Raw genomic sequence first — 22533 nt, 5'->3', positions numbered from 1 at the left:
GACATTTCCCTGAACAGTCTGCTGTTTGTTCATGTCCCTTTCAAACCTTCCCCTCTTTCATGCTACAGTCTAATCTTAACCTTACAACAGACATTCATGGCTCCATTTCCCAGTGATCTCATGGGAGCTTACCGAGCTCTATAAATACCAGGCATTTGTATTTAATGTTTTGATTGATATTAAAATAACCTCTACCCTACTTTCACTGGAGAGAGTCTTGCAAACATACACATTAAAGATAATGAACTGTATTATTGCACCTGGGCACCCGGGTGGCTCATTTGGTTAAGCATCCAACTCTTGATTTCCACTTGGTCATGACCTCAGGGTTGTGAGATTAAGCCCCACATCAGGCTTCCTGCTCAGCAGGGAATCTGCTTGACATTCTCTTTCTCCCTTTCCCTCTGTCCCTTCCCATGCTTTCTCTAAAATAAATAAATATATCTATTAAAAAAGATAATGAACTGTATTCTTGATCAAGGGGGAAAAAAGGAAAAAAAGGAAAAATCTGTTATGATTACCTTATTACATTTTTTTAAAGATTTTATTTATTTATCAATGAGAGACACAGAGAAAGAGAGAGAGGCAGAGACACAGGCAGAGGGAGAAGCAGGCTCCATGCAGGGAGCCTGACGTGGGACTCGATCCCAGGTCTCCAGGATCAGGCCCTGAGCTGATGGTGGCACTAAAACACTGAGCCACCCGGGGCTGCCTGCCTCATTACATTTTAAAGAGTTAAAGTCCACAGGCTTCATTTCTTTAAAAAACTGAGAGCTAGCATTTTAAGTACAGAGTAGAAATAACATTCTTCAACTTATCAGGATGCCATAGAGAAATTCCCCCTTCTGGCCTAATTTCCCCACCAATTTTTCTAGGCCCTATTCTCTACCCTAAACCAGAGATTTGTATTACCCTTACGCATTAAGGACCACCAGTACTCAGGGTGAATTTAAAATCTCTACAACAAGGTAAGACAAGATTTAAAGCATATATTGAGAATTTAGATTAGTTTAATTGGGAGGCTGGATATTATTATATCTTACTCTCATATTCAGAAAGAAGTTGTCATTGGGGAGAAAAGGAACTGCAATGGAGTTTGGTATTGATCTTTACTGAACTCCATGGAGCATCCTTCTAAACATTATGTTCGGAGAAGTTCTTGAAAGGTCAGATTTAGAATTTTCCTCCAACTTCTGAAAGTCAATATACTTCAAATTGGTAATTTCCACAGATGCTCTCCACTGGAAGACTCTTCTCAAGTGGGTCATGTATCTGGTGAGATTTTTATCACATCTTATTTGGCTAGGAGGCAAAAATCATAAATTGGCAAAAAAATTAGGCCATGTAATATACATTAAATATTCTCTTCAGGTGATTTGTATATTTCAGCATTTATATAATACTTAGCAAACATAAATTACTATCTAATTTTTATTCATTATTCCTAAAACACCCCAAGGTATTCCAATTCCCTGCTTATGGAGGCAGATTAGTCATTTATCCTAGAGGACACAAGTAACTGGCATTATAATTTTAAGTCTCTAAACTCCTGTCTGCTTACCTATGCTGTCTCTCATTTACATATTCACATTCAAGAAATTTGCTTTTTATCTGAAATAATAAGTTTGACCCAGATAGGATTCTTTTCATAATTTTAAGCAAAAAGTATGTTTGTATTTGTGCATGTATTTTGAGTTATAGTGTAGTGTGTGTGTCAGGGGTGGGGTGGGGAGAATACAGGGCAGGGGGTACGTAAGTACAAACACAAACTGTACCCAAAAGATGCAAATTTAGAAATATTTGGATGAATTTTTTCCAAGTGTTAGGGAAAAAATACAGAACCAACTTTAAATAAGTACCATTTTCTTTGATTAAAGTAAATGTCAAATTACTTTTGCATTTTTGCTAATTAAAGCAAACTTCTTAAAAGCTAATTGTGACACATTCAGGCCTTTTGAAATTTATTCTGATGTTTTCACCTTCTCAAGGAATGGAAATATGTCTTTAGAAAACTCAGACTCTCAAAATTTAAATAAAACAAAATATGTACATGTCAGGCACCAAATACCCTGTTGATGAAGACAGAAATGAAAGAGAAATCCCCTCTAGCTTTGAGGTGCTTTATGACATTTGTAGAAAACTAAAACATGCATGCCTGGAATATTAAATAAGTGTAAAAATGTAAAAGCATCATTCTACAAAAAGAACTGTGAAGTTTTCTTTAAAGTTCAAGTTTCAAGACCTCTGAAAGGCAAAGGTTTACGTAAAGTTCATGGTTACTCATAGGATTATAGATCTTCAAATAGGAAGATGCTCCAATTTAACATAGAAATTATTAGGGACAAATGTAAGTGAAGATGTACAGTTAGAGTACTCAATAAACTTTTGATAAGGAATTTTGTGAAGAGTGTAAACTTAACACTTGGGGAGGCTAACCCATAATGGGGGAAGTCCCTGAGTACACTGTTAAATAAAGCTGAGAATCCAATAGGTATAACAACAGTCAACCATCACCCTTCCCTAGCCCAGTAATAACAGAATGCAAGGAAACTTATCTTTGCAACCAATGGAGCAAGAGGGAAAAAACAAAATCAACATCCTTATCTCTGAGATTTTACACATACCAGTCAACCATCAGGATGAATTGCAACTCAAATTCACATGACCTGGATGAGTAAATGAAAAAAAAAAAAATTCTCCCCAAAATGTTTAAGGTCATGGAGGGACTGCTAGTGGTTTTAGGTTACTGAAAGAAAACCTAATCCATCTCTGAAGCTTATTGGGTTTCCAAATGGTTCCAAAAATAATTTAAAGAAAAATAAAAATCTCGAGTAAAATATAACTAAGCACACAGGGGAAACATGTACCATAAATAAACCCAGCAGAAACAGATTCAAAATTGCTTCACATATTTAGGCCCAGGTAATGACCTTACTGTGTTTACTAAGTTTACAAATATAGAAGCAATGAAAATTATAGAAAATTATTTAAGCATCACCAAACCACTAAAATGTCTATAATTAAAAACCTTCAAGAACCCCAAATAAAACTCAACAGAAGGAATTAAATAGGAGAATAGACACAGCTAAAGAAAGAATTAGAAAGAATTTGATTAACACAAATAGCAATAAAATGAAAGATATGGGAGGTTACAACTGATACGTTCTAAAACCCTTTTATTAGAGTTTTGGAAAGAAATAAGGTAGAGATTGGAACAGAGTAAAGAAATAATGGCTAAGAATATTTGTGAGTTGATAAAAGAATCTAACCCACGATTCAAGAATTGTAGCTAATTACATACATGATTATAAAACAATATCCATACTTAGACAATTGATCTAAAATGTAAGAAGAAATGAAGCTCAAATAAATGGTAAATATGTGCACAAAACTAAATGTGCACTAACTACATAAAACAATGTTCTTTTAGGCATTAAAAATTACAGAATGAAAATATACAACAGTAGGTCAGGAGTGAAGGCAAATAAAATAAAAATGTCCTAACTCCTCATATTGGTGGAAAAAGTTAATTTTATACAAAGTAAATTATATATGTTACATAATTTCTAGGTACCACTGAATGATTACTAAATGAATAGATTGCAAACCAATATAGGAAATAATGGGATAATAATGATAAAATGATTGGGACGCCTGAGTGGCTCAGTGGTTGAGCATCTGCTTTCAGCTCAGGGTGTGATCCCAAGGTCAGGGAATGAGTTCCACATTGCACTCCCTACCTCACTCTGTTTGTCTGTGCTTCTCTCTCTCTGTCTCTCATGAATAAATAAATAAAATATTGTAAAAAATGATAAAATAATCAATCCAGAAATCATAAGAATGCAAGAAAGGAAATCAAAGGCATTTTACAAAAGAAATGGGATATAATAATAGCATTGTATGGGCATTAATGACACCAAAATGTCATTAAAGTAATTAGAACTAGAAGTATTTTGTGTGCAATTAAGAAATTGTTAAATTGGACAGAAAACAAATTCAAACTCTAAATTCTATTTATAAAAAGATAATGGGTACTATATGGCCACTGAGGGCTGAAAGCAAAACACGGGGGGAATTTTCCCATATAAATAATAACTGAGAAAATTGATAAACTATGTTAAGATTGAATGAAATGGATTTAAAGAAAAAAGTATTATTTAAATGTGAAAAGAATCACTTCATGATGATGAATACTTTTTTCACTAGAAAGTTATAACAAGTTTAAATCTGTTAGCTCTTAATACGATCACCTCAAAATAAATAAGGCAAAATTGATGAGATTACAAGAGGAAATAGACAAATCATAGTGGAAAGTTTTAACACACCTTTCTCAGTAATTAATAAAACTAGAAAACAAATTCAGTAAGGATACCGAAATTGTTAACAACATGATCAACAGAATGAATTTGATTGTTATTTATTGGACATTGCATACAATAACAATACAATACAGAAATCACCATATATAGTTGTGTAGACAATTATTGAACCACTTGAAAAAAGGCTACATTCATTGAATAAATATGAATGGTGCTCACTGCCATTATATAATAAACAAAAAGCATGACATTATATGATGGCACTATACTCATTTAAAATACACACTGAAAATATACAAAACTAGACAATATCCTTGACTATTTGCTTGTTATCCAATTGATTCCAAAGAATAGTTAAGTCTAAACTCCTGCATTAGAAGATTCCAGTCTTAAGTTACTTCAGAATGAGCATCCTGTCTAATCCATAAGGCACTATCTTTATGAGGCAGGCTATTGATTTTATTTACATGCTAATGATAAGTGAAGAGCACAGGGTTTTAAATTTGCTATTTCTGTTTTTGAGAAATTTTGGTAAGAATAGAGCGATACACAAGAGACCATCACACTGTGGGTAGCCTGCAAAGCAAGCTTATAATTTGGGACTTAATTTTATATATACAAAGCCCAATTTTATATATTATGTGTGTGTATATATATATAAAGTTTTACATGGCAGGGAATTAACATGTGCAAAGTAATATTTTAGGAAATCTAGGATATATTAATTAGTGAAGAAACTGGAAGTAAAGCAAATTAGTGAGGAGGCCATTTTAATACCTATATATGTTTAGCTGGTTTGCACTTTTTGGTGGTAACAGGACATAGTCTAGCTTGAAAACAAAAATTATTTGAGGAAAACATTTAATCTTACCATTCTATCATAAATAAAATAGAATATTCAGAGCAATTGGCAGCAAAGAGAAACATTAGATTTATAAGAAGATAGAAACCATCAAAGTAAGATACTCTTCAATCAGCTGAGAATGTATGGAATCAATATAAATAGAAAAGAGACAATACATCTTCCTGGTGACCCAGTCCACTTTATCTTGAACAGAGAATAGGCCCAAAAAGTTCTGTAACTCTGCAACATTCCAAATAGGGACCAGTCCAAAGGTGAATACTATCTCCTTAGGGCTCTACGCAAATTTATATAAATAATTGGAACTCATGTTTGTTCAAACTACCCTAGCAATAAAAACTAAGTCAAATAAAAATATGTTTTCAAGATGATTTTGGTGACAAAGGGTATTTTGGTAACAAAGGGTATTGTACTAATAGCTTCCTATCATACAACCAAAAGAGGATAAAAAGAGAGGGGGTTTAGCTTTAAAAGTAAAAACATGAGCAGCCCCTGTGGCTCAGCGGTTTAGCACCGCCTGCAGCCCAGGGTGTGATCCTGGAGACCTGGGATCGAGTCCCACGTCGGGCTCCCTGCATGGAACCTGCTTCTCCCGCTGCCTGTGTCTCTGCCTCTCACTCTCTGTGTGTGTGTTTGTGTCTATGAATAAATCAATTAATTCTTTAATAAAATAAAATAAAATAAAATAAAATAAAATAAATAAAATAAAATAAATAAAATAAAATAAAATAAAATAAAAGTAATATTAGGGACAGCCCCTGTGGCCCAGACATTTAGCTCCACCTTCAGCCCGGGGTGTGACCCTGGAGACCGGGATAGAGACCTAAGATCGAGTCCCACGTCAGGCTCCCTGCATAGAGCCTGCTTCTCCCTCTGGCCTGTGTCTCTACCTCTTTCTTTCTCTGTGTCTCTCATGAATAAATAAATAAAATCTTAAAAAAAAAAGAAAAAGAAAAACATCAAAGGCAGTGAAATTAAAGAATAAGCAGCTCATATCTATGCTTTCTTCATATTTGTCCCCAAGTTCAGAATTGTTATTCTGATTTTTCCCAGAAATAATACTAAACTTTGTTTTGGAACCAAAGCTTGTATAATGCCTCAAACAAGTACTCCTCAAAGAGTTAAGCTACTTATTCCTCTTAATGGAATGACCCTCAGAAATACAATTAATGAAAAATGCTCTTTTATATGTTATATTGAGCTTAAGTTGATGAGGGTAGTTAGGATCAAGAACAATTCTTATGTATGGTATCAAAAAAACAAAGCCTATATACTTTAATGGGAAAATTGGGGGGACATTTCCATAGTGTTCTTATTAAACTGCATCTCTTCCTTTTTTTAAGTGTTTTATAGCCAGAAATTAAGCTCTTAGTTTACGAGAAATTAAAAATTATAGCTTATAAGAAGTAAGAAGTATGGTATTAATATTTTTGTTTCCATATTTTAAAAAATGATCAGCTAGAAATGATATTTAACTCTAGTCACTACAATATCAGTATTCCATGTTTTGAGGAAAAATAATAAACATCTGGAGGAGAAGCGCTGAGCTAAACCTTGAGAAAACCAGTTTCTAACCTTGAATAATAGGGAAGTTTTCGACAAACCATTTCTAACCCCCTTTCTTTACCTACATAAAAGGAAATCATAATATGAAATCAATGTATATGATATACCATTTTATACATTTATATTCCCTTTTTACTAAGTACATTTATTTCAGCATGCATATAGTTTTACTCACTGTGAGTTATGTTACATTTGTTCTCTTTTTCCTTCATAGTAGAAAAGATCTAACACTAGCAAATTAAATTGGCTGTTCATCTTTAAAAAGGAAACTGAATTTTCTATAAGGAAATAGGCAGAAAAATTAAAGTATTCATTGGCTCTGTTATTCAGGGCTCAAATGAGTGTCTGAATATGGTCAGTTGAAGAAATTTACATTTCATCTTCCCAAAAGGAAAAGCTGGCCAAGGCATTTTGGTAGGTGTCTCTCCAAACAGTCACATTTTCCCAAGGAGTGTCTGCGTGCAAACCTGCCTTTTCAGTTGTTTATGAATAATGAACATTGGTATTGTTCTCTGCAGATGGATACTTTGCACTTTTTATTCTGAGTGTTTTGTTATTGTTTAATTTTCTGTTTTAGAAAATCATTCTCTCCTGTGGGAAAGTTAGGTAAGATTTTTAATGTCATATTTTATATTTATTTATTTATTTATTTATTTATTTATTTATTTATTTATTTATTTATGAGAGACAGAGACAGAGAGAGAGAGAGAGGCAGAGACAAAAGGCAGAGGGAGAAGCAGGTTCCATGCAAGGAGCCCGATGCAGGACTCCATCCCGGGTCTCCGGGATTATGTCCTGGGCCGAAGGTAGGCATTAAACTGCTGAGCCACCCAGGGATCCACCCAATATGTCATATTTTAAATAATTTTATTATACATTGTCCTGAATATATACAAAGAGAGTACGTACTGTGTGTGAGACAATGGGTTTTGTGTGCATGGTGAATAAGGTACACTTTTTTAAAAATTTTTTTAAATTTTTTTTACTTAAAGAGCTTATAGCCTAGTGAAAAAAGCACTAAAAACTAAACAATAATATTATGCCCAAGAAATAGCAGTATGTTCTGGGAAAATTCATGAAGGAATGACTAACTCTGCCTGGGGGAAATAGGAAAGGCATCCCATACATGGGGACACTTGTGCTTGATCTTGAAGAGTGCGTAGAAGTTTGACAAGAAGAAGAAAGGGGAGAGAAAGCATATTCATACAGATGGAACACTGTGTTTAGAGACAGCAATTTGTGAAAAGACCTAGTACACTAGAGGAATGATGATAAACATTTTTCTTTTTTTATTAGTAAAAGAGTGAGGTGATGGTGACAGCACTAGTGTGCAAAATATATTGAGGGAGAGAGAGGCTATAAGCCAAGAGAATGGATCAGAGATAAATGCTGTTGAGATTCAGTGAAGGCTTGGAATATGGTGGTGTCACTAAATTAATAGAAGAGCAGAACATTTAAAATATATTTCTTAAGTGTAATCGATTTTATAATGGTCTCAAAATGATTTTGGTATAGATGACAAATACTTTAGAGCTGGTGTTCTATTTTGTTTATGCTTTAAGTTGGTGCTAAGATTGGCACGGGACTAGTATGGAAGAAACAAACGCTTCTTCAGTCACATTCTCCAAAAGTGACACTTTTCAAGTATTTAAAGATATTATGTTAATTTACAAGGGTGACATCTGATGAAAACATAGAGTAAGCAGTATGAGAGTCTTTCTGAATAGTCCGTGACTGGAACATGACTGGTCGGACCACGCAATACAGACACATGTGAATGGCTGGTGACACATTATGGGTATTCTCCATCACCAGCTCATTAGCAGAATCGGTTTCCGAGACTTTCCCTACCACCTGACTTCCTCTCTCTGATGTTGTAACCTCAAAAATTTTCTGATTAATGCTTAATAAATGTCTGTGACATGAATAGGTTTACATTTTTTAAGATTTTATTTATTTATTTTAAAGAGACACACACAGAGAGAGAGAGAATGAGTGGAGAGAGAAGCAGAGGGAAAAGGGCAGAGGGGCAGAGAGAAGCATACTCCCCACAGAGCAGGGAGCCTGACGCGGGGCTCCATCCCAGGACCCTGGAATCCTGACCTGAGCCAAAGGCAGACACTTTGACTGAGCCACCCCGGCACCCGACTGGATTTAAATGTAGTGCACAAAGGCAAAAGTCCAGGAAACTACATAGAATACTGTATAAAGATCTGAAAGAAATAGTTATTTTTTTTTTAAGATTTTATTTATTTATTCATGATAGTCACAGAGAGAGAGAGAGAGAGAGAGGCAGAGACACAGGCAGAGAGAGAAGCGGGCTCCATGCAGGGAGCCCGATGTAGGATTCGATCCCGGGTCTCCAGGATCGCGCCCTGGGCCAAAGGCAGGCGCCAAACCGCTGCGCCACCCAGGGATCCCTGAAAGAAATAGTTAAATAACCAGGTGACTAATCTCAACAGGTGAAGACAAAAGTAATTCTGTCATTTGTACAAAACACAGTGGGGATCATCACAATAAACTGAGAGTTGATTGTGTAGTCTACATGGGAAAACAAAGAAATGGTCATTCTTGAAAGAGAAACATATGTGTGTTGCTTGTGCTGTGACTGGTAGAAGGGGTAAAAGAGGCCGAAACTGAAAATGTAGGCGAGGATCAGACCATGCATCTTTTGACCCAGTAAGATATGTCCTTTATCCTGAACACAATAGAAAAGTACTGAATTTCTTTTAAGAATATGAGTAAAGTGATAAAATTTGTGATTCAAAATTGACACAGCCCATTGTGAGAAGAATTGATAGATGAGGACCAGAGTTGATAATGGAGAAAACAGAAGAGTTTTGCAGAGATTTGAATTGCTTACTTAGACTAGAACAGTGACCTTAGAAGTAGAAAATGAAGGATAGATTTAAGAGACTTACAAGGTATACAAGACAGTAGTTAATAATAAACTGGAAATAGAGTGTGATGGTTGAGGAGTAGACAATGTCAAGAAACACAGTTTACATGGCTGGATAAATGGTGGGGTCTCCCACGGAGATAGGGGAGAGAATATGATCAGGTGGGTATAGAATGGAGGCAAGAGTATAATTTTGGTTTTGGAGATATCCAAGTGGAGGCGACAAATACATAAAAAGTCTAGGATGGAGACTTCAATTTGAAAGTCATCTGCACTATGTGATAGCCAAATGAAATTTCCGAGGCAAAATGTTTAGTATGAGAAGGAAAAATAATTTATGAATAAAGCTTGAAGAATTCCAAATATTTAATGGACAAGTTGAGCAGATAACCAAAAAAGCAAAGGGGTTAATCTAACTCAGGAGTGTGCTGGGTCATGGAAGCCAAGGAAACAAGAGTTTCTAGAATGAGGGAGCAGCGAACTGTACCAAATGCTGCCAAATTTCACATTATATATGGCCTGAACAGTGTCCTTTTTTTTTTTTTTTTACAGGCTATGAAATTCTTTATTCTATTTGTAGCAGCTTATGCAGGTGCAGCCAAACACAAAGCTTCAGGACAAATTGTACTCAAACTTTACAATGTGGGATTTGGATTTAAAATATGAAACATAAAATTTACACAAAACTGATAAAAATCAAGCACAGATACCAGGACTGAAACTTATAACCCATGTGTGAAAGGGAGTCTTGTTTCCTTTCAAGTGCTTTATTCTGCTACAGAACAGTCAAAATGAACATGTAAAACTTTGTGGTTAGTTTAAATTATACACTCTGTAGATACTATACCATTTTTAAAAGTTACACATAGACCAACAAATGTCCATCAATTCTTCTGGATTGACCAGACACTCCAGCTGGATCGCTGAAAGCAAACCGGGCAAATGTGGAAAAGAAAATCCACCTGTGCAATTTGTTTGCAGAGTTTACTGATGGGCACATTGCACTCCTGGTCCATGATGGCTGCTGCTTTCTTCATCAGAACTATCATTATAGGCTTCACGCCTCTGACCACCTCCCGAGTGCTATCAAATTCTTGAAGCTCTATCTTTTCTGTGTCTCCAATTATGTTTGGAACTTCTGGTCTAGATGGCAGAAGATCTTCTAGTTCAGAAAGCTTGTCTGCGTTGATCCAGTTGTTTTCAGGAAACTGCACATCAAACTTTACGTAAAGATCACCTTTTTCAAAGGGATTACGATACTGTGGCATTCCTTCACCTCGAACTACACAGACACATCCTGGTTCAATTACTTTTCCTGGGGGGCGGGTATTTCACCATAATCTGACGTCCATCAAGGTGCTTAAATGTGAACTGAAATCCACATAGAGCTTCAACAAGTCCTATCTTATATGTCATGTGCAAATCATTCCCATCTCTCTGGAACACCTCATGTTCCTTCTCTTGTAGCAAAAGAACAATGTCTCCTGGTTCCACTCCTGGGGCTTGATCTGCTTCCCCAGTGAATGTAATTCTCTGTCCATGTTTCATGCCTTTGTCTACGTGGACTTCAAGAATCTTGACTTCTTTAATCACCTTCTTCCCTTCACATTTTTTACAGCGGTCCGTTTTGTTTGATGATTTAAAGCTCCTTGGTAACCTGAGGGAAAGCTCTTTCAAAAAAGTAATGGAAGCCAGGTTGGAATGTTTTCAACAGTAAACAGTAGGAGGTGAAGAAATGACCAGTATTGTATGAATTAAAGTCTTTCAAGAATGGCTTTGAAGACATAGAGCAGAAAGAGAAGGGAGAGAAAAGATGTGGATTCAAGGGGAGATCTTTTTGTTGCTGTTGCTGGGACTATTTTTTTCTTTTAATAGAAGTTTCAAACAATCGTGTTTCAATACCTGTGAGAAGGATCCATTTGAGAGGGCAAAGATGAGACTAATTTTTCTGAGAAAGATATTTTTAATTGAAGAGAGGCAAAGAGAAAATCTGACAGTTGGCATGCACATGGGAAGTGTATTACCATGAGTATACACACAGGTTGATGAAATAAAGCAAGGTTTTAAAGGAAAATAAGGTATAAATAAAGTACATGGATTGCAGTCCATGTAGTGTATGCACTATAGACTATAGCATAGATTGTAGAACATACTCAATTCCACCAATTCTATAGATAGGGTGGAGTTACTTGTATTTGGCTTCTTTGTCTTTCACTCAAGTAAAGCAGATTGGAATGCAAGTAGAATGAAATTATTATTAGAATAATTTGAACCTTTAAAGGTATTTTTTAAATATATACTTTATCATTAGTTATAAATGACTTGCAATGCATTTTAAAACCAGCAAAGAAAAATGATATCAAAACACTGAAGGTAAAAATTGCCTCTCCATTTGATAGTCACTCTCATACACATGTGTTTTACACCAAATAATCTTTTTTTTTTTACAACAAATAATCTTAAAGGAGAAATCACTTTTGTAGAATAGGAAAATGGTATGACTGGAGGAAAAAGATATCCAACGCACTAACCTTTAAAAATCCTGTTTATGCTTATAAAATGTGCCATTTAGCCTCACAAGAGGAATCAGTTTAGGTCCTCAATTGTTCCTGGGTAGAAATAGCCTGTTTGGGGGACTTTTCATGTTTCTTTGAACAGATATGAACACTTCAATCTGTTGGTATCATAGAATTATCTGCACTCATCTGTAGAGAGACTTAGAAGACTTTTTCAAAAGTACTAAGGAGGAGGAGAATTCCATTCAGGGAAGCATGGTTTGATTTGGCCCAGAAATTCACTGTCTGAATTGGAACATAAATTATTCTTGAGCTGAAAGGAACCTCTGTAATCACAGGGTCTCCCAGCCTGAATCAATATTTTCAGAGAGGCTAAGTGTGATCAAAAGAAACTGAAGCCTGAGGTTATCTTTCTCTTTTCATTTCACAATATCAAAACAGCTCTTTTAGATTAGCCATGCAAAGAATCTAGAGTTATTGAATAGAACTCTGAATAGCACTTGGTAATTATTGGTCAACAAAGAAGCAAAATTAGATATTAGATTATGGATCTAGAAATTCCATGTTTGAAAGAGCTACGGAGACAAATTATTTGTTCTTTTATTTTACAAATATTTTTAGTTAATGTATAGACAAATAGTTGGTTGTATCCTAAAACTTCACAGTGGTAAAATACCATGGTGCCACTCATTGGAAAGAAGTTGACAACTATAATGAGTCTTGTATATTAAAACTCTAAGGGATCTTAAAAGGTGTTTCCAAGACCAAGTTATGCCAGAAGACTGACAGGGAGAGAGGTGAACTGACATAACCAGTTAAGAGTTACAAACATTCCCACAGGACAAGGGAAGAACACCATGCCATTATTTTGAGGAATTTAAGGATGCTAGACTCATGCTAGATTTTAGACTCAATTACCTCTTAAGTTTATTCTATACAAGCAAATATAAAAAGTCACATATATTCTACATGCAATAGCAGAAAAATAAAAGTAAATAATTTTTTTCAGACACACAATTGGGTGATTGGTTAAGTGATTGTATGTGAGGGTCTCAAACCCTAAGGAAATGGACCAAGTCTGATGGATGAAAACATTAAATGCAATTGTCAGTCTGTAGCTGAAGCATTGATCAAATGGCTGAATAGCTAACAGTGTACACAAGGAGACCTTGAAAGAGCTAACCTAGCTTTGAGTTTCCCATTCAAGTATTATAATATATTAGTTTAAAATATAAATTTTTGGGATCCCTGGGTGGCGCAGCGGTTTGGCGCCTGCCTTTGGCCCAGGGCGCAATCCTGGAGACCTGGGATCGAATCCCACATCAGGCTCCCGGTGCATGGAGCCTGCTTCTCCCTCTGCCTGTGTCTCTGCCTCTCTCTCTCTCTCTCTCTCTCTGTGACTATCATAAATAAATTAAAAAAATTAAAAAAAATATAAATTTTTTATCCTACTGGAATGAATGAGTCTGTTCTTTTTCACAGAAGACAAGTACTTTGACTATTTTCCAGTGGTGTTGATGGGGTTTATACATGCCACTTTGAACTCATTTGCCAGATATTCCATTTGCCAGATATTGGGGAAATTGTAAAAATTTCACTTCTTGGCTGAGGGAGGTCATGAGAAAATTTGGAGATTGAAAATATCCATATTTGCATATGTAGAACATTCTAAACCTCTGCTTTCCAATGAAAAATATCTCAGCATTAGTGGTTTGTATTTTCAGAGTCTGAATACTTTTTCCATCATAAATAAATATTCATATATTGACTGATTTATGTAAAAAAAATCACAGAAATCACAAATGTTGATAGCAGCCTTATTCACAACTTCCAACATTTGGAAGAAATCAAAATGTCTTTCAGCAGAGGAATGAGTAAACAAACAGTGGTATATCTAGACCCTGGAGTATTACACAGCACTAAAAACAAATGAGCTATCAAGTCATAAAAAGTCATGGAAGAACCTTAAATGCATATTTCTAAGTAAAGAAGGCAATCTAAAAAGGCCACATAGGGTATGATTTCAACAATATGACATTCAGGACAAGGCAAAATGGAGACAGCCAAAAGATCAGTAGAGGGACGCCTGGGTGGCTCTGCAGTTGAGCGTCAGCCTTCTGCTCAGGGCCTGATCCTGAGGTCCTGGGATCGAGTCCTGCATCAGGCTTCCCACGGGGCTTCTCTCTCTGTCTCTCATGAATAAATAAATACAATCTTAAAAAAAAATCAGTAGCTGCTAAGAGTGGGGGTGGTGCAGGGATGAATAGGCAGATCACAAATTAATTTCAGGGTAGTGAGGGCAGCCTGGGTGGCTCAGTGGTTTAGCGCCGTCTTTGGCCCAAGACCTGATCCTGGAAACCCGGGCTCGAGTCCCACGTTGGGCTCCCTGCATGGAGCCTGCTTCTCCCTCTGCCTGTGCCTGTGCCTCTCTCTCTCTCTCTCTCTCTCTCTGTCTCTCATGAATAAATAAATAAAATATTTTTAAAAAAAATTCAGGGTAGTGAAACTACTCTCCATATGATACTATAATGATGGATACATGTCATTTTACATTTGTCCAAATCATATAATGGATGACATCAAGAGTGAACTGTAGTACAAACTGTGGACTTTTACATTATGATGTGTTAGTGTGGGTTCACTGATGTGACTCTAGTGTGGGATGTTGATAGTTGGGAAGGCTGTGCATGTGTAGGGGTAGAGACTATATGAGTATTTTCTGTACTTTTTTGCTCAATTTTGCCATTGATCTAAAACTGTTCTAAAAAGTAAAGTCTAATTAGGGAATCCCTGAGTGGCTCAGAGGTCTAGCACTGCCTTCAGCCCAGGGTGGGAACCTGGAGTCCCAGGATGGAGTCCCATGTCAGGCTCCCTGCAGGGAGCCTACTTCTCCCTCTGCTTGTGTCTCTGCCTCTCTCTCTGTGTCTCTCATGAATAAATAAATAAAATCTTAAAAAAAAAAGATTTAAAAAAAAGTAAAGTCTATTTAAAAGGAGGACAAAGTGTAAGCCTTTATTCCCCAGGTGACTCTTCCTCTGATAGGTTGTGGAGAAAGGAAAGAAGATGAGGGAAAGTAGAGTACTGTTTCTTATTAAAAAGAACTGGAAAACTGTGTTTCTTGTTTTTCTTCTTTGTTATAGCAATACTATTTGAATTAATCTTGACGTCCTATGTATTAATCATCCCCAGGAAAATTCAACTATAGAATAAGCAAAAAATAGGGAAGCTGTGGCTGAGAAGAGCAGAAACTGGGGAGATGTTTTCAGTTTAAAAAAAATTAACACAACTTCTGATTTATTATGGAGAACTGAGTACACATGTTATTCCTCTTGTTTTAAAATTTTAAAAAAAATTAAAAAGTAAATGACAATAGTGAAATAGTAAGCAGGAGACTTCAGTACCTATTTTAGTAGTCAAAATAAAGAAGAAAGACTGTTGATTGACAAGTACTAGAAAAAGGTGAAAGACAGACTATGCCAAGGTGAACCGAAAACTGAGAGAGGGAATCAGTCTGGTCCATTGAATGTTAGTGAGGCTCTGGACTCAGAACCAATGAACCAGACAAAGGTGGTAATGTGGTAAGGAAAGAAGGTGTTTTAACTAAAAGTCTTGAAAGAGTAAGCTATTTCTTTCTTTGTAATCAATTAGGACACCCTACAGCTAGCCTGGGGAAACTTACAAATGAGTTGAAGGGAACCATCACAGTACAAATCAAAAAAATCAGATGGAATTTGGTGGTAAGAACTAAAAAGTATAGGAATTGTGAGTTTGGACTCAAAGAAAAGAAAGAAAACCCTAGCATACATCTTAATTTTTAGTGAAGAATATTTATATTACTGTAAGATGTAAATGATGTAATTTGTTTGCCAATTTTTAGAATCAAACTATAGTTAGATCTTGAAATTAACTTTGGTTTCAAAATAGAATATAAATATTAACCATTCTAAAAAATGAAAGTAAATATATACCAGGCAGACCTTGGAGAATGCTACTGGAGTTGCTAACTCAATGGAGAACCATTTGAGTGTTTATGGATGAGGAGAAAAATGGAGAATCTGCAGATGATGAAATGAAAAAAATCAGCTTTAGGCATGTTACCTAAATGCTGAAGTGAAAAGAAATTTAGAAGAGTGATGTAACGACTGGATTTAAAGAGATAGGGTGGTAGCACAAATAAAGTAGATTCTTGCCACTTAGTGCTCAATTAAGAGACAAGGCCTAAATACACAAACCAAGAAGTTGTAAAATGAAACTATCTTTTAGACTCATTGGTTGCCTCTGAGGCGTAAGACTGGTGGAAATACATGATAGGACAGTGAATTATTGCTTTTCTATGGCCCTTTTGTAATATTTGATCTTTAAAATTATCTGAGTTAAGCGCTTTGATTAAAATTTGGAAAAAGTAAGATGGAAGTGAGGTCACCTTATTTTGTGAAAAGCATCATAAGGAAACATTACTACAAAATGAATCTGTATTCATTTTGAAAAAAAGTATTTAGTTGAATGTGTATGTTCCAGATTTTATCTTTGGCAATCTTTCTTGCTTTTAAATTCTGAGTTGAAATAGATGGTATTTGATGAGGCAATCTCAGATCTCCAAAATGTGAACCTTAACTTGATCACATAACAGATGATATTATAGTCCTTTGACTACAGCATACATTTCAAATTTCCTGACATAAGATTCAGTGAACACTTTCTACAGACTAGCTTCAGTCAGTCTTTTTCACTAAACATAGTTGTATGTGCAGGTTTTAAAATAAGGCTGAAAAATAATAAAATAAAATAAATAAAATAAATAAAATAAAATAAAATAAAATAAAATAAAATAAAATAAAATAAAATAAAATAAGGTTGTGCTCATTTCAATCTTACCTCTGTCACATGCCAGTTGTATGACCTGGAATAAGTTGCATGAGCCTAATTACATAGTCTTTAGTTTCCCCTTTTACAAAATGGGAATCATTATTATTATCGGGAAATCATAGTTGCTAAAAGCTTAGTATTATATCTGGCATATAAAAAGTGTTGAGTAAATATTGACTATTATGATTATTATTGGAATGTTCCATCTATGGAACTTTCTCTATGAAGCCTACACTATAGTCACATTGTTTTATTCAAATGATTATAAGACATTATTTTTGTAGTATTCTTCTGGTATAATCATTTATTTAACTCTTTACTCTTCTTTATTTTTTTAAGATTTGTTTATTTGACAGAGAGAGAGAGTATGTGTGAGTGGAGGGAGGGGCAGAGGGAGAGGGAGACAGCAGACTCCTCACTGAGCAGGGACCCCCCACTGCAGGACCCTGAGATCATGACCTGAGCCAAAGGCAAGATGCTCAACTACTGGGCCACCCAGGTGTCCCAATAACATGGAATTCTTAATTCAAACTTCAGAATACTGGTTTTAGGAATATAGATGTATTCACAATTTCCAGGTATTTTTAAATTCACGAACTCCTTTAATCTTCAAAAATTTGGTAAGGAATGTGGTACCATTATTGCCATTCTAAAAATAATGTCAACAAGGGATAATGAAGGTTCCACATATTAATTAAAATAATGAATAATAATAATGAAAGAAAAAATAAAATTCCTCCTAGGTTATTACTTCTTATAGTGTGCTGTGTTTTATTTGGAAACTGTTAGAAATGGGTGAACGAGGTTTGAAACACATATAATTCCTAACAGAGTGTTACACCACTAAATATCTCTGCCCATCCCCTAATAAAAGAAAGCCAATGAAAAACATTGATTCATTTGCTCAAGATACCAAAATCTAAAAAAAAGCACCACTTTTTGAAATTCAAGAATGACACAGAGCATAGAACGCTGAGAGGTTTAAAAACTACTAAGGATGTAAGTATAAAATTTATGAAAATTGCATAATATTGAAATCAAATGACAAGGATGATTTGATACCTTTGTTATTTGTGTAACAGTTTTATTGTTTTTTAAAGTCTGGAAGGCATTATGCTTACAGGTGTATATGTATACCCTTCAATGAGAGAAAACAGTGACACTCAGAAGCAAGCTCTGCCCACTTCCCTGTCTGCCGTTGGCCAAATCTCCAAAACTCTCTAAGTATCTATGTCTCCTCTCCTCACTGGCAGCATGATGCTCTCAATATTTTTTTCCCGTCAAACATGTCATGATTCTGTGAAAATCATTTTAAACTAAAATGAGCAACTAAATAGCAAAACTACAGGGAGACAAAAAACAGGGAGACTAACCACTTGCAGGTGGAACACTGTCCTATCCAATGTATATATTCTGTGATTTCAGGATGACTTGCTGCTTTTCATACTAAAATTTGTCAAATGGGCAAAAAATGAAATTGGGTATATTTTAATACTGTAACTATAAAAATAAAGATGTTTCTCTGAGCTGAAAAAAAAGACTTTATACTTTCACAATGATTCCCATTTGAAGTGACCTCATATAGGAAATGGCTTGCACTTCTTCACCCTAAATTACAGTGCATTCTTCCATTATACTAAAAAGATATATTTTTAAAGTTGAAATTCCCTTTGGGTGATTGAAGTAGAATGCTTCTGTAAGACTCAGAGAGTGCCAGGAGGAATGCTGTCACCCAGAAAGGAAGATTAATAGCAGTCCAGATTTGACCTTCTGATAATCTGAGATCTCAGTGGCATAGCTACCTCAAAATGACTGTTCCTAAGATGTAGTTACAGAGAGGAACTAGGGCAGGAAGTAGAAGTTTCAAACTCCAGCAAAGAAGTCTGGAATTCGAAATTATTTGATATTGAAGGATGCAGGCATATATTAAACCATGTACTTTTTCATTTGAATCGCATTTCTAGAAGTATTATAGTATTATAGAAACTCCTAAACAACATAGTATTGTATCAGATTTTTATTTTGAGATTCTATAAAAATAGTTTTATCACAGCAGCCTCTAGTAACATGAACAGTGAGAAAAAGCCACGGATCATCTCTGTTAGGAAAAAAAAATAGGTTTTTAGGCCTTTTGGAGGCACCATATGCCACTGCTGAATCTGCAGCTTTCAAATGTTCGTGGCCAAGGTATAAATAAATACAGTTTATTCATTCCAGCAACAGGAATTTTTATTTGTAGTAAAACATTTTATGTGGCTCTTCAAGCCCCAGATTTGATCTTCGGTCATAGGCATTCATTATTGACTGGAAAGTCTCCCCACAAATATCTAGCAGGTTCCTGTAAAATTTTAGTCCATATATTTTGGGGAAACAAATGCATGTTCTGCAGCCTCCTGCTACTTTTGGAACTGTCTTGCTTTTCCAAGCATTGTCACTGTAGGACTGAAACATATGTGAAAATTCTAATGATGGTACATAACTCTCCTCCCTGTTTATTTGTTACTTCTGTTTCTCAGACTGCCTCAGGATAGCACACAGCTGAGGGAAGAGGCACACAGAACTGTTAACAGCTTGACTTCAAGGTAACAGACAAAACACTTGCTTTCACAATCTCTTCTGACATTTGATAGGATAGAAAAGTTAGAGACGGGTGTGGAAAAGAGGAAAGTTTATCTATCAAGTGCTATCAGATCGCATGCACAGATGACAAAGGAATGGTGACTTTTTAAGACACTTTCACAATAAGATTAAGACTAATGGAGCTATTCATTACTCCTAATTATATTCATAAGCATCTGGTGATTAGAATACACTCATAAATTAAGATACCTTTATATTATATGAATTAGATGGCTTAGGGTATGCTCTGAATACTTACAAATTAGTGAAAAAAGTCTGTGAAAAGTAGTACTGCCATCTCCTATGTGTTGGCAACTATAGCTATTTTTAAAATCTGTTATGGGGAACAAGTGAAAGACGTTATACAAATAAAAAATATAAAAAGACGCTAAATTATTTGTATCTAGAGAGGTATTTGGTAAGGTAGTGGCAAGATTTATATATCACACAAAGCAATGATTTTGTTAGAGCTGGACCTGACAATTGGGTGACAATCGGCCTTTGCCATTTGGGGTCTCACATTGTCTCCTTTGACTATTAGATGCCTGGAAAGAGAGCCAAAAGTCCCTTCCACCACAGCCTTCTAGAGTTCATAAAATGTGTAAAGAAAATTTGTGTATACTAACTGGCTTCTCTATTATAGGCATCACGTTCTTTTCTGGCTTCTTTATCTGTAAGCCCTATGTATTTATGTAATTATATACATAAAAACCCTTACTTGAAATGCATTTATGGGAAGCCTGGGTGGCTCAGCGGTTTAGCGCCTGCCTTCAGCCCAGGGCGTGATCCTGGAGACCTGGGATTGAGTCCCACGTCGGGCTCCCTGCATGGAGCCTGCTTCTCCCTCTGCCTATGTCTCTGCCTCTCTCTCTCTCTCTCTCTCTGTCGCTCAGGAATAAATAAATAAAATTTGAAAAGAAGGAGGGAAATAAAGAGGAATTAATAAATAAAATCTGAAAAGAAAGAGGAATAAATAAAGTCTGAAAAGAGGGAAAGAAAGAGGAATAAATAAGATCTGAAAAGAAAGAGAGAAAGAAATATTTTATTTATTTATTCCTGAGAGATGGAGAGAGAGAGAGAGGCAGAGACACAGGCAGAGGGAGAAGCAGGCTCCATGCAGGGAGCCTGGTGTGGGACTTGATTCCGGGTCTCCTGGATCACGTCCTGGGCCGAAGGCAGGCGCTAAACCACTGAGCCATCCAGGGATCCCAAATAAAATCTTAAAAAAAAAAAAAAGAAAAAAAGAAATGCATTTAGGAATAGTTGTAACAATATGTACACATACACATATTTTATGTTCACTTGGAATCTGGTACTATGTTGACGTCTCATATAGATTTTTAGCACTTTATTGGCTATAATATTAATACTTTAAATGATTTAGAAACAAAATGAGAAATTTGAAAAATTCTTTGTAAAGTTTTAACCAATCACTTGCAGTTCTGGCAAAAAGGGGACATTAATGTAATTCACTGTATTACTAACCTCTGTTTCCAAAATTAGTCTTAAAATGTAAATCTTAAAATGCTAGATCCAACCATTTTATTTAAGGGAAGCTCTAAACAGCATCTTTTTAGATATGCCCTTCAGAATAATGTGACCTTCAGAATAATCCAGGGAATAATACATTATTCTCTATATATCCTTCATATAGTAAAACATTCATGGACCATCTGCTGTGTGCAAATATCACTCATCTCTAAAAGGTGCTTTGACACACTCAAAGTAGTTAAATGACAACCTCTATTCTTTGGGATACCTCAGAAGAGGAGAGGTAAAACCTAGTAATCTCTATATGCACTAGAGCTTTGTCCCAGCTTACATAAATACAGACCCTTGGGAAGGACAATAACAATCTATAGATAAAATAGTTACTTCAGAGATTGACTTAGAGGAAAAAAGCTTATACTAAAGCTAAAGCTTTGCAAAGGGAATAACTAAACATGCACCAAACGTCCTCAAGTAACATGAAGAAGTCCTTCTCTCCACCCATACACTCATTTCATTTCTCTCATTTTGTCTTCATTACAGTGTCCACAGGCAAGAACTTGGACAGACAGGAGTTTCTGCTTGCTTCTAAAAGGCTATTTTGTAAAAGCCCTGGGTCTTCTCAATTGTGTTCTCCTTTTGGGAAGCATATGGAGATTCTACAGAGATCATCCTTTAACAAACTTCAGAGTATAGCGCTGTTACTCAAATTATTTTTGTTGTTGTTGTTGTTTTTTAATCAAGTTGATAATTAGACTAGATAGCCAGTAAGATGTATTGACCCTATACCATACAATGCTTTCGTGTGGCCTAGGGAATTCCTACAAATATAGTGTATCACACATGGTAGGAATTCAGTCGACAAGGTTGAATAGAATATTAAGGAAATTAGTTAGTCTTTTCAGTTCTATTATTAAATGTCTACACTACACCCATTTTTTTTTCTGAACTATTTGGTTTCTCTTACCATTTTCCAGATTAACATATGTCCAGTCTTTTTAAATAATGCATTCTGTTATTTGTTCAATTATTGATGAACTGAAATGGATTCATTTATTCAATATGCATTTATGAATATCTTCTCTATGTAAAAGACTATTTTAAAGTGAACAAAATACATCGCATGCCCTTGAGTTTACAATCTTTTCTGGGAAATCAACATGGAAACAATCACTTTAATGATTATCATTAAGATCTAGAAATGGAGTACAGAAACAAACGGATTTTAATCTATAGATCAGAGACACTTTTAAAGAAATGGTGACTAATATTCCACAGGGTAATAGAGGAGAATGAGTTTTGCTTCCATAAAAATTAAAAAAATCAGCATGTAAAAGAGCATAAAATCATGAAATAACACGTATTTAGAGAATTTCAAGTATTTTTGTGTGACTGAAA

The 22533-nt window shown here is 35.4% G+C and overlaps 1 long non-coding RNA gene across 1 annotated transcript in view; it reads right to left on the bottom strand.

Annotated features, from left to right (window-relative positions):
* Nucleotides 1-1184: 1184 nt before the first annotated feature.
* LOC119867448 overlaps nucleotides 1185-22533 on the bottom strand; it is a 352855-nt gene continuing 331506 nt past the window's right edge. Inside the window, exon 3 of the long non-coding RNA XR_005383558.1 lies at nucleotides 1185-1302. This is a non-coding gene — a long non-coding RNA (uncharacterized LOC119867448). The remainder of the gene's footprint in view (nucleotides 1303-22533) is intronic.

Source organism: Canis lupus, chromosome 34, assembly GCF_011100685.1.
Source record: "Canis lupus familiaris isolate Mischka breed German Shepherd chromosome 34, alternate assembly UU_Cfam_GSD_1.0, whole genome shotgun sequence".
Classification (NCBI taxonomy): Eukaryota; Metazoa; Chordata; class Mammalia; order Carnivora; family Canidae; genus Canis; species Canis lupus.
This window is presented reverse-complemented; position numbering and strand designations above follow the sequence as displayed.